The 14,044-nt window shown below is 37.9% G+C and overlaps 1 protein-coding gene across 12 annotated transcripts in view; it reads left to right on the forward strand.

Annotated features, from left to right (window-relative positions):
* The window catches only part of APBB2 (amyloid beta precursor protein binding family B member 2), a 333,398-nt gene that overhangs the window by 103,140 nt on the left and 216,214 nt on the right, over positions 1 to 14,044 (forward strand). The window lies entirely within an intron of this gene.

Genomic DNA, 14,044 nt, shown 5'->3' on the forward strand with positions numbered 1-14,044 from the left:
AAAGCCAATTTTTTTTTTGTAAAAGTAGGTGAACTTAGGGAGGAAAGCTTAGAGGACTAGTAGGTGGAAAATTACACATTTTAGTTGTTTTTGTGAACCATGATGTTTCACTCACTGATGTGGACTTACTGCCTCTTCCCACTTTACTCCCCCATGCAAAAATTTTGATGTTACCAAAATTCAATCAGTGGCCCTCTCAGTAATTAATATAAACCAATAAGAAGTTTCAGCATTACTTTCAAGGGATTACCATTCAAAGCAATTCATTTCACAGCTCCCACTCCCTACCCTCCACTCTTTTCCCCCTGCAATAGAAGCTAAAAATGTCCAGGCCTGTTGGCCTACTTTTATTACTTCTTGATAATCCATTTACTCAATCTATTTGGACCAGATGTATTTAATCTAAGAGGCATTATGAATACTTGCCTTCTGTTGTGTGATGTCCTTGTTTTTTTCATCATCCCAATCCTTATATAAAACCACTTGTGAATCAAATAATTTATTTTGTGAAGTAATTTCTATCAATTCCCCCATAGATTTGTTAGTTTCTTATTATCTAATTGCTTTTATTTTACCAATAAAGTAGTTTCTTATACAGTTTCTTTATTCTGTTTATTCTTTATTCTGTTTCATTGATTGTAAGACATCTTTTAACATTTTTGAAATTTGGTGTATCTTGCATTGCTGACATTTTACGACTATTATTGGCAGCACCTTTGTTTTTATTCTTGGTACATAAAATAGTGGTATATCTTCCAATAGCACTTGGATTTGATGAAATAAGTTACTATTAATAATCATTGTAACAATTACTGTTAGACACATAATGTTGAAGTGCTTCTTTTACAAGGATCTGTAAATGGCAGTATAACAGTTTTACCAAAGGATCTATAAATGACAATATAAAGATCAAGTTTTACAGAAAGTTTAGGGTGGAAAATCACTTATAAGCTCCATATCTATGGACTTAAACAAGTATTTTGTATATTTCATTTCAGTCTTCTTTTACATATGTGTATGTTTTTATTTGGTTGTAGTTATAGTATACATCTTATTTTAATTCTTATTTTTTATTACTGTTAAATCTTAATTTCCCTTTGTTGCAGGACTTCATATTTGTCATATTTAGTAGTTCCACAGTCTATCCAGTGGTTGACCATAATAAAACAGTACATTCCCCGGCTGTTAAAAATTCAGAATATTGCCATTTTCCTATGATGAATAATGCTTAGTGAATACCTCTCTTGCATATTTTTTGATTATTAATTTTGACCATTTTCTTAATGAAGTATAACTTTGTAGAAGCCTCCTGAACTTTGTTTTATTATCAAGAATCAATCTTTTTATTTAGATAAGTGACCAAATAGCCACTAGTGTAGTGTGATTCGTTCGTTCATTCATCGTCAACAATATACTGGAGTCTTATGTGTTCAGTAATGCCAAGAGCTGAGTATTACAAGTTCAGTGGGGCACACCTCTGACCTCTAGTATCTCATAGTCCAGTGGGAGACAGAGACTGTCAAAAATAAATACAGCCATAAGATGAGTGATGTTGGAAAGATATGATTAAGTTTCCTAGTTGCATGTAATTGACTTTGACAGCACTTTTGATTGGTATCCTTTGTAATATAAGAGATGTGAACATATTCTTGTCACATACAAATTTTAAAAAGCGTGTGTAATAGGCTTAATCATATGACAGAAAATGGTCCCATTTGACCTATCCAACCTATTTTCCTTCAGGACTAAATCTTTTTGGGAGGTCTCTGAGCCAGTGTTCATCCAGTGTTCCGTGTGTCATGTTTCCCCAATATGGGACGTTCCCTGTAGCCAGTCAGTGTGCCACATGCCTCATTCCCAGTACAGAATGCTGCGTTTGTAGTAAATGTTGAAGGATTGGTGTTCATTTGACTTGCTTTCAGTTACTTCTTTTTCAAGTGAGCAGTAATACTTCACCATTTTATACTTTCCTTAGAGCTTCATTGGCTATCAGTTTACATTGTGTGATATTGGTGAAATCAGTGCCATTTTAATTATACTTTGTTGTATTCGTTTAGTCAAAAATTTTTAGATTAAGGTGTTTGAGAGATTATATGATTTAATAGAGATTCTTAAAAGTTAAAAAAGAAATCTGCTACTTATGATGATAGGAAGCAGAACCTACACAGGATGAAATAAAACTCCTCAGTGTAAATTTCTAGACAATCTCTGAAGCCATTGGAGAGGGGGGTAAAACAAAGAAATATTTCTGTATATCTAAATATTAATTCAGGCTTTGGACACAATGAGTCTATTTTGGAAACAGCTATTTAGGGTTTCACCATTTTGAAATTCATTAGCAAGCTAGAATTTGCCTTTTGTATGCTTGTGTACCAGAAACTGATGCTTATTTTAAAATTCTCGAAAAAGTAGTCTTGGGAAAGCTTTTGAGTCTGATTTCTTGGAATCACCCCCCTCCCGTTCATTTCTGAAACCTGCGTAGCAGAATTGTACTTTGTTCTCTACAGAGTTTTGGTGATTTGATTGTGTATTTACTTTAATACACATATTGCTGTGCAGAATCAATGTCCATTGTAATCCTCAAATGAAATTGGGCGGGGGAAGGGATCTGGGATTGACTGAGATGAATTTTTCCCAGCTTTTTAAAACACTGTGTGAACACAGTATAATTCACTTGGACAACTCTGGAATGAAACTCTTGTTTTAGGGGCCATTAAATATTTCATGGGAGCTGACTGCACAGGAGAAGAATATATGGTAAAGATGCTTTGGCAGTTGATAGAATTTGAAGTAGCATTTACATCACCAACTGAAATACAATTAATTTTTTTCCAAGGTGATTTATAGCCTGACTTCTGTGACTGAGGGATTGATCTCTTGGCAAGTCTTTATGAAATAACACTTCAGGAGAGGAAATTACACGCATGCATCAGCCTTTGCATTTATTTTGTTTATTTTGTAAGTCGTCTTTACAGGGTGTGTATAATCTTGTTCTGTCCAACTAACAAAAACTGTAGCTGTACTTTGTTGTGAAAGACTTCCTCAGTTTCGAGAAACAATGAGCACCTCAGAAAGAAGCTTGCTTTCTTTGTGTCTACATTTCTATTAATGTCATTCCTGCATTTGACTCTTTTATGAAGCCCTTTTGGTCCCATCAACAGTTTGTTCTAAGCTATCTATCTTAACTTCTAGCTTTGTCTGCAAATGTGTGGGTTAGCCTGAGACATATGCAGATAAATTGCCCAGGGTTAAGCTTTCTCAGTCTTGGAACTAAATATGCTGCAGTAGGCTGAGCTGATGGATGCAGCTTTGCAGCAATATTGATGTTTCTGCAGTTGAATATAAATCTTTGAGTGCCTTGGTTTGCATTTTCATATTTGTGTGCAGTTCTTGACCACTGGCTTCCAAATGGCTTCATCTCTCAGAAAGCTCTGTGTTAAGTAGAAAGACAAAGAAAATTGTTCTTTCTCACCCACTGCTCCCCTGCCCACTCAAAACAACAAGAATCGTGAGCATGAGGCTTTTGCCAAACGTAAGTAATGACAACTCTCAATTCATAAACAGATTACATTCTCATGGCTTGTCATAAAGTCAGTTAGTGGTTTTGAACTTGGAATGTGTTTTCTAACGGGAGACAACAATTCAAATAATAGATAAGCCTATTGAAACTTCTTTAACCCATAACATTCCAGCAGTATAGTTTCACTTGTACCTTAAAACCCAATCTTCCTACATGCTTCCCTGTGAAAAATGTCCTTGTTTCTGCTTTGATGTCATAAAACACATAAACATTTCATTCTTAACTTCGGTAGGCAGCTGCCTATCTCTATGTGTCTATCCTGGAGCAGTATATCAGGCAGTTCTTAGACAGAAGCAATGGGGACTAGCTGAATGGTGTAAGCAGAGAAGTAATTTATAGAGAAGATATTGGGTAGTTTCTCAAAATCCTAGAAGTTGGAAAAAGAGAAGGAGCAATTAGAAACTACACAGCCAGATTCATAGCCAAGATCATATGCCGTGATTAGTTCTATGCAGGGTGAACTCTGTCACTTAACACTGGACCATGGTAGTTCACACTGACCACGCCACTGGGACCAGACACTTGCTACCAGCTCTGTCACCTCAGCCTTTGCTGCTTCCAGGCACTAGCTATTACCCACTATCGTTTCCTCCTGCCTCTGCCTCTGCCTGTTTGTGTCTCCAGCTCTGGATGCAGGGCTGACCAAGACTAAGTCATGTGCCCATGCCTTAGCTGCCGTGGAGTCTGGGAAGGTGAGTGTCTGGCCATTTTTGCCTCTGTGTTGAAAGATGTGGCTCTCATCAACACTCATGAGAAATTTCCCAAATATAGGAAGAAGGTACGGAGGCTGAATCTTTTCCGTCCTTCCGCCTTCTACATGGGTAAATCTTCACTATAAGAAACCAAAATTAGGGCTCTGGTAGACGGGGAGTGGCCAACATGTTTATCTATTTGACGCTGTAGTTAATGACCCTGTGATAACAAAGGTGGCTGATTCCCCTTGTGCACTGGTATCCATTGACCCTTCCACCACGTGTTAACTAAACCTGGAGGTGTCCCCTGACGATTTAGGTATATTTGACCTCTCACAATGTGTTCCTTATCACTTTAAGATAAAATGCATTAAATTAAATTTTAACGATTTGATTAACTAGGAGGAGCAGATTAAGATTTGTCTTTTTTTTAGATTTATAGTATATTATCAGTCTGTCTTAGATGGTTAGGTAGTTTATATTTTATTGATCAATTTCTACCCTTTTAAAAATACATTTTTTATTCACAATGATACATATGTATAGCTTAAAAATTCCTGCCTGCTTATTTGCATTGTCATTTCCCATTTCTACTATCAATTCAGTTAGCTCTTCTCATTATTTACTTCCATGTAGCTAATTAATACCTTTCTATTGATATTTCTTGAATTTTTTTTTTCATTTTTTGATACTCAGTATTGAATTTCTATTAAGGAAGGTAAGGGGTTAGCTCTCTTTTGTAATCCCTCGCTTACATACCTTCCTTTCTCTCTCCAAGATAGTTATGTCTCCATTTGTTTCCACTGTAAATATTTTTCATAGCTGAGTTATGCAGTGTACTGCAATTTTATTTCCTTTCTTTTTCAGCATATTAAAGAATTCTATTTTTTTTTTTGGCTTCCTATTCTATTTATGTACTACTTATCCTCAAATTCTCAAGTGAGGTCAAACACAATGGCTTATCTCTCAGTTCTTTGGTGTGTGTGTGTGTGTGTGAGTGTGTGATGTTTTTCTGGGAGCCTTCTGCTTGCCTACTCCCTCCTGGACTGTTGACTCCTGTGGCCTCACGCACAGCTGTTGACCTGGAATTTTCCTTTACTAGCATGTTGGGAGTTCTTGATTGACCTATTTACTGAATAGCATCTCTCCTGCTTTTGTCTCTCTTCTGGTGGAGGCACATTGCGCAGTTGCTTCTTGAGAAGGAAGAGTGTATATGATGTAATTTTTTTGAGATCTGGCAGGTGTGAAAATGCCACTTAGTCTCTCCTCACATATGACTGATACAGGATTTAAAGTTGGAAATTATTTTCCCTGAGAGTTTTGGAGTCCTTCCTTCATTTTCTTCCACTTCTAATTTTGTTATTGAATTGTTGGATGCTTTTCTGATTCTGGTTAATTATATGTGGCTTTTTTTTGGCGGTTGGGGGTAAGCTTTTAGAGTCTTTCATTTTTAATCCCCTAATGTTCTGAGGTTTCATCATAATGTGCCTTGGTGCATAACTTTTTTCACTCATTGTGAAGGTCTTTGTGGGAGGTGGTGGAGAATGATTTTCTCCCTACTGTTTTCTGTATCTCTTTTCTGGGACTCTTATTTGTCAGATGCTGAAACTTCTGTATTATTCCTCCAATTTATTGTTTAAAAAAAAGTTTCCTGATTGCTAGCCTGCTATTTTTTTGTTCTACCCCTGGGGAACATTTATCTCTACCATCTTCTAACCTTTCTATGGATTAAAAAAGTTGTGTGTGTGTGTGTGAGGGGGTAATTAGGTTTTTATTTATTTGTAACAGAGGTACTGGGAATTGAGCCCATGACCTCATGCGTGCTAAGCATGTACTCTACCACTGAGCTATACCCTCTCCCACCTATGGATTTTTAATTTCTATGATCATAATATTAACTTCTAGAAATTCTTTCTTGTTCTCAAATATTTCTATTTTATAGCATCCTATTCTTTTTTTGCTTTATAGATGCAGATATCTTTTCATAATGTGTATATGAAGTTTTTTCCTGCTCCCAGCATTAACTCTGGTTTCTCCTAGAGACCCTGTCTGTCCTGTAGCCTCTTCATCACATGTCTGCTGATCATTTGCTATCCACTTGTATTTATGTGGAGGCACTGGAAGCTCTCTGTGCAGAGCAAGTTGACAGGCTTTCTCTCTTCTCAACTGGTGACCTTACCATAGGGTGATTTTCTGTATTTCAGAAGCGCCCTTTCTCCCTAGTTATGGTAACTTTAGATCTCTTTTCTTGGGCTGGTTAGAAGCCCAGCAAAGGAAGGGGCTGTGGGTCCCTCCATTCAGAGGGTACACTTTGACTCAGTCCTTTTTTTCGAAATGGTACCTCCACCCAGTCACTACTCCTAGTGTCCCTGAGTACAGACCTTCTCAGGTGGAAGGAGAGACAGTTGACAAGCTTCATGGCTGGGGAAGGGTCTGGAGGTTTACTTCTTAAAACGTCTTGCAAGCAGTTCTCCAGTTTTCAGTGCCACCTCCATGCCACCCTCTCCATCCACCCCCACTGGATGTCACTGTGCCTGAACTTGTACTTTCCTGCATTTCTGTGCCCCATATTGGCTTGTTTCTTCCAGACAGTTCTGCCTGCAGGCATTTAAGTTTTCTCTGTCTCTGCTTTGAAAACTCACTCATTATTAGCCCATCTGCTTTCCATTTTCCATAAATTTTTTCCATCAGTTTTCTCCTCTTCCATTTTCTTTCTTCTTGTGAGTTTATCTCTGCCTTTTGTTTAGTGTCATTTAGTGAAGTTTGGAGGGAATGCAGTTAAGCACATGATTGTAATCTACCACATGATCCTGAAAAGTCCCTATTCATGAACTTTTGAAACTTAGTCTTTCAATTTGGATACATGGTTGTCTGGTCCATTAAAAAAGTTTATTTGGTTACTCTTGGTTGGATGCTGTTTACTGTACTTTACAGTTTCATTCAAGGATTGTTACTCTCACTGTCAAAATGAACTAGGTGTCACCCTTTCTTAATTTGAGTACATAATAGGAAAAAGTCTCAGTTATTTCTTAGGTATAAATTCCAAGTCTGACCTCAAACACAGTCACAAGAATAACATACAATTTACACCATTAGAAAGAAATGACTTCCATCCCCTGGGGTTTTCCACGGTCATAATCCCAGTTGGGCCAATCTTTCTTAGATTCCCAAGTAATTTGACTTGAGTTGTGTCCAAGATGGGAAAACATTCTTTTCTCAGAACCATTTTACACAGCCGTCACAGTTGTATTCTTCAGGACACTGAGTTTCCATGAGACATCTCTGTAGATTATATAGAAGAATGTCAGACCATGTCCTCCATTCCTAGGATAAAAATCACTCAGCATATCTCTTGCAAAATGCAGAAGATTTTGTAATGTGCCAAAGGCTTACATTATTGAACATGTAAATGCCACAGCAGAATCAGGACCAAATATGATCTCTCTTTCAACTTTTTCCTTAAATTCTATTAGTACTCCAATTTTAACATTAAAATTGCTTTTAAAAATAATGTTTCATATGTTGTTAAAGTATGTCAAGAATTACTATAAAATTGCTATGGGCCATATTCAGCCATCGTGGAGCAAAAAGGAAGCCAATTCAAATTTTACAAGTTTTTATGACGTGTAGAATTTGAATGAATACAGGGGAGTCTGATCTGATTCCTAGTTTGGAGTTTATAGAATCCTTTTAAAAAATGTTTACCTTCACATGGTAGAATTAATATTTTTGTCTCAGACATCCTGTGTTATTTGTTGATAAATCAAGATTGAGAGTATGTGGAGGTTCTGAGAGGAAACATTTCTGTTTGAAAGTTCCTGTTTTCATCATGATAGGTAAAGAGTGCCAGGCATCTGTTTTGTGCTGAAGCTTACTAGAAGTGTCGCTGCCTCTGAGCAACAAGCGGGGAGTACTTCTGTCCTTAAAACCGAAAATAGATGCTCTTTCTCATTATCATAACTCAAAAGATCATCTTTTTTAATGAGATGGGTGCATCCCTTGTGGCTTTCACTGATTTAATGATCAGATTATTTAATGCAGAGCTTGGAGAAAAATAGGTCTGGTGAGATAGATAATGGAATTTTTACTGAAAGCTGAAACAGCCTCAACTTTGTTTTTTTCTTTTTCCTTCTGTAAATCTGTTTACTTCTTTCTTTTATTTTTTTGTTTACTATTTTTGATGATTCTTAAAGAGATTTTTCTGTCTTATTTTAACATATTAATACATTTACATGCTTATCACTGTATTTTAACTTCAAAAGATCATCACCACGGGAGAAAAAAAATTATTTGCAAGACAAACTGGATGTGTCAGGATTTAGGTATACTATGTATAGTCTAACTTGCTTTAGACAACTCTGCAAAGTATTGTGTATCAATGTGTTTACAGTTGGAGGGAGAAAAATTGCTTCTTTGCTGATTTTAGGAAGTTCTGTCTGTGTTTTGGAAAGTGCAAGAGAAAATAAAGAAAGTAGAAGTCATTTAAGGGAAATAAGATAATGTGTATGGAAGTGTCTTGTAAACTGCAAAATAACATAAAGATGTTAGTTACTATTGTTGCATGGATTTAACTTAAAGTGAGAAAGCAAAGATTCAATAAAGAAAAATGAGAAAAAGAGACAAGAAACCGTTTGAATAAGAAAAAGTTAAGGAAGAAACAAAGTGGGAATATAATGGCGGGATTTTAGCATTCTAGTTTTTTTAACCTGAAAATGCAGTAATACTTGTACCTCCTATTTAAACAGTTAAGCTAAAAACAATTTTATTTATTAACTAAAAGGGAAGCTGTCAAAAATAATTGCAAAGAGGATTTTATCACATGAGGTGGTGAGAGTTGGATAGAAACCACGAAGCGGATGACTTTCTCAGCTCTAAATAAAGATCTGTGTGTCATAGGGGTTTATGTACCATGTTTCCACTTAGTTAAGTTTTAATTTACATTTGTTGCTATTGTCCGAGCCTTTCATTTGTTCTTCTTCATACATTTGCAAAGTAGGTATCATTAACCCATTTTACAGATGGGCATGGTGGGCTAATGGACTCACAGCCACTTACTTACGCAGTGACAAAGCCCTCCCTTCTCTGGGCTGTGAGTTTATGCCCACGTTTCCAGAGATACTTCACATCAGAGCAGTTGATTCTATTGTGTTCCTGGATATTCAGCTTATTGAATTTCTCTAAAAGAAGTCCTTGTTAAATAACCGTGGTCACTTATAAGTAACACCCCAGGGCATGTTTTAGATTTGGCTGTATTTGTGCTAGATGACTTAATACTGTGTCCATTCTATAAGAACCAAGGAATAAACAAAAAAGACACCCCGACTGCTCCAGTATGGGTTCAGAGTCTGTGTACTGTGTCTTTCAGACCTTATCTGGAGCTTGGTATTTTAAGTTTTAGTTCTTTTATGTTTTTAAATTTTATTTGGTTTCCAAAATCATAGCTGAGCTTGAAAAAAGGAAAGGTTGATACTCTGACGGCAGTGAGACTCAACTTTTAACAGAAAAGGAGAGAAGGTAACCAAACTATGAAAGGTGGGCAAAATATCTCCCAAAACAAAGCAGTCAGCAGCCTTTGAGGGGAGGAGCAAGCAGCTCGCTGTGCCTCAAAAGGTTATCTTGCCACTGGGTTTTCTAGGCAGGGTCAGTCTGGGTACCAGCCGCACACACATAGAGCCAGTCTTACACGCTCTCCCTCTATTCTATCCATTTTCCACTCCATCTTTCACTCAGATCCTGACTCTACTTGGCTCTTGACCTGGCTCTGTGACTCAGGTTTCACCTTTGGCTCTCCAAAGTGTATTTATATCTGTGTTTTTCTTGGTGTTTGAATTTCAGCAGTCTCTTCGTTTTGATTTTGATTGTCCTGTTGCTCTGGCAGGATTCCCACCAAGTTCTCTTCATGGTGGTAGAAACTCAACATCTGCCTCATATCCCCTGGGCCAGCTTGTTTTCCTCAGAACTTGTGTTCTTAGGTTCCAGCAGAACAAGATAATTGATACTTATATTGACTATCCATGTCTCCAGAGATTAATCATATTCTGGATTCTCTGAGAAGGCATTACCTTTTAGAAAAAAAAATGCAGGATAGTTGAAATTAAACCCATTTTATTACTTAAATGGATCATCCTTCAACTATAATGAAAATCTTCATCATCCTCAATGTCTTACTCCTTGAGGTTTCTAAAAAAGCAGAAAATACACGATACTATAACTGCAAAGTGTGCAGAGAGTCATAGTTTAATAAGTTATAGAATATATTATTTAGAGCATAAACCACCTTTTTTTAGTAGCACAGACCAGCTTTCATACCAGAAAAGATGTTACATTAAACAAAGCCCTTTAAATTTTTTTTTGTTTACAAATTTATCTTTTGTGTCAATAGTAGCAAATACTTAAGTAGAGATAGTATGTTATCATAAAACAATTAGAAAGGGAGATGGTGGAACAAGTGGCTGTTGACATAAAATGTTTATTTTGGAGAGAATTCTTAGCATTTTTGCTCCGTATCAGCATAATAAGAATTTGGAGGAGAGGAGGGAAGCATTAATGTATTTGTTGAGGATTAATGTCCTTGTGGAGCATTTGTGTTAGTGAATATATTATGGATAGTACCAGAGATATAGTAATTAAAAAGTTGCACACTAAACACTTTACGCACCAGCATAAATATTCCTTTCCTCCCCTTGGTGGCTTGCATTCAAGTGAATAGCATACTGTTTATCTTGCTCTCTTAGCTTCTTAATCAAGAGTAGAAAAAAGTGTGGTGGTCTCAAAGATTTGTTTCCTCCTCAGGATATTGCTGTTCAGATGGGTAGAAAGAGATTTTATGTTTCAGGACCAAGTTATTTTTTAAGAGTTTAGAAAAATGTCACACAGTACATGCTAATAAACCAAACAGCAACAACCCACTATTCCTCACTTTTGGAAACTTTATCATTAAAGTTGTTTCCAGACAACACTACAATGTGCTTCTTGTAAAATGTGTTCAGTGTGATTGGTGATACCTCACAGATAATGTTCTATAAAAGAAGTGAAATGATGAATGGTATAAATACATGTTAGGATCAGAATTTTTAAGGAAGTGAGACTTGATTATCTCAATAGGATCTCCTGTGCCAGTGGTTTGGAGCTGAGCAGATTGCTGTGTGGTGAGTGGCTGGGAGGAGAGGCCCCATGCTGTTAAAGTAATGATGTTCTGTCCTTCACACTGAAGGATGACAAAGAAGGCAGACAGATATAAAGGGGCAATTTCTGTTTCTTTGTATGCCCAGAATGTTCACACCTACTTATTTTCCCATTTAAGAGGCATCATGTTTTTCGTAATTTCATGATTTTTGAATTTTCTTAGTTGACACACACTATTTATTTATGAATTCATAAAGACTTTTTTCTGTGAAGAGGAAAGTAAATGTAATTGAATGTGATTTGCAGCTTGGCTGTGAGTCAGCGTGGAAAAGGAAGGAATAGAAAGACTAATTCTGTTCTCACCATTTAATTGGCCTCTTTACCTCCTGGTTATGAGGACTCTTCACTTATGTATTGCTTTATTGATTTATTCCATATTTATAGACTGCCTGCTTCATCTCCCATGCCCCCGGAATACAAAGATGAATGGCCCAGTCAGTAGGCATCTGATGGCTCTGGAACCACCTCAGTCCTGGCTGACTTCAGTGGTGATAATGTGTTTATCTAGAATTCTAAAATGCTGTCATCTTCCAGAGATGGCCTGGAGATGTTCACGTGAATAGACAAAACCTGCAGCCACCTCAGAGTTCGTGAGATCACAGAGGCTGCCTGGAGAACATAAAATCGACTTTTCAAGGTGTTTTTCATCATGTTAGTTTTTCTCGTGGACCTTGCTACTTTGGGTATTATTGGAGTGCCTTCCAAAAACTAGATCACTCCACCCACTTCCAGATTCACCAAAACCTGAGGTGGAAGAGTGGGGCGGAGAGTGAGTGGAGATGCCATCCTTGCTGTCTGAAGGGGCATCACGCCAGGAAGTCTCAGGCAAACGTTATGGCCGGCTCCACTCTCCTCCTTTTCTTGCCTTTAAGATGACTGACTCCTCATTTTCATTAGGTTAGTCATGCTAGAAGGGGTCTTTGAATTGAAGCATCTTAAGAAGCCTTGTAGGATAGTGGGTAGTGGTTTCATTTAATGACGTGATGTGTAAACCTTTGGAAGGGTGGGCACCTGAGACCAAGGATCATTTTAAGAACATTCTTCTGAATCTCGTGCTTCTGCGGTATTCTTTGGTGCTAATAAGTTCTACTGTGGGCGTGTGTACCTTCCAGATGCCCCTTTCCTGTGTGTTTATTTACCTTAAAACAAGGTTAGACTACTTTCATTGTAGACAGTAGCATGATGGAAACCAAGATTTTCAGGATCGCTGTCATCAAACCTTTTGCACGTCAGCTCCTTCTCAGTGAAGAGCCCTGGCAGCTGTTTTACCTGCAATATTGATGTCGTTTGCTCTGTTGTCGCCAGCATCCCAATTTTCACCTGCAAACTTACTATAACAAGATTGATCTTTATTCTTCTAATCCTGATTTTCTTCTAATATCAGATGGTTATAGGGATCTTACTCCATCCTCACCTCCTCCCTCTTTTACTCTCAACCTTTCTCTACTGACTCCATCCTATCCGTATGGACTTCCATTAGCACTTATCCCTTCTAACATCTGGTCATTCTCCTTCCTCTTCTCTTTCACTTGTCCCATTATTTCTGCCTCCACCACTTTAGTGAAGCCACCTTCAATCAAGGTGGCCAGTGACTGTTTACGTGTCCAATCCAAAGGTAGACTTTTCATTTCTTTGTTCATCTCATTGGCTGCCATGGTACCTCTCTGCCTTTCTTCCTTGGTGTTTTAAGACCTTTTTCCTCTGTCTGTTCTATCATTGTTCATGTTCCCTAGGGCTCTGCTTTTGGCAGTGACCCTCTAATCTTCTGACTCTACCCATATTCCTTCAGGAATATCACCCACTAATCTAATTTCTGCTGCTTTCCATGTCATGACCATTTGCTTTTATGTTTTGCTCAGGTTTCTTCCCCAGACTTCACACTCAGGACCATCTGGGTGTCCCCACCTGAATCTTCTACCTCTCAATTTCTAATGCATCAAACTAAACCCCTTGACTTCCTTATTAAAACTTGTCTGTTCACCAGTGTTCTGTACCTCAGTTGTCACTGCCATCTACCCACATGTCAGTTACCATGTTGTTCTGCTTTTAGTGTCTGGATGTGTCCCAAGTACTAATTCTTGTCTCCTTTTCCCTTCCCCACCTCCTTCCACTGCCCTGATCTTCACCCTTCCTCTCCTTCCTAACGGCCAAACTGGCCTAACTGGTCTCCCTGCCTCTACTCTGCCCTCTTTGAGTCCACCCAGAGAGAGTAACGGATCCGAAACCCAGTAAACCCAGTAAATCTGTAACCAGTCTGAAGCTCTTGAATACGTGTACAAGATTACAGTCTGGCTCCAGGCTTCTTTCCTGGCCTTACCCTGGAGAGTCCAGCAAAACTGAATGACACCGTGCACTTTCTTCCTTCTTCCTTTTCCATTATCTTGTCTCCCATTCCCAGCTTGGCTGAGTCCTACTCAGCCTGAGGACATGCCCACCATCCCTTTTGCTTGGAAGTCTTCTCTGACTTCTCCATTTCTGGGCTGCTTGCCATGAATCTCAGTCATTGCACTCATCCTACTGCCCTTTGGGGTCAGTTTTGTGTATTTCTTGGTCCCACTAGACTTTGCTTTCTTTAAAGACAGAGACA

The sequence above is a fragment of the Camelus dromedarius genome, chromosome 1 (genome assembly GCF_036321535.1).
Source record: "Camelus dromedarius isolate mCamDro1 chromosome 1, mCamDro1.pat, whole genome shotgun sequence".
In the NCBI taxonomy this organism is placed as follows: domain Eukaryota; kingdom Metazoa; phylum Chordata; class Mammalia; order Artiodactyla; family Camelidae; genus Camelus; species Camelus dromedarius.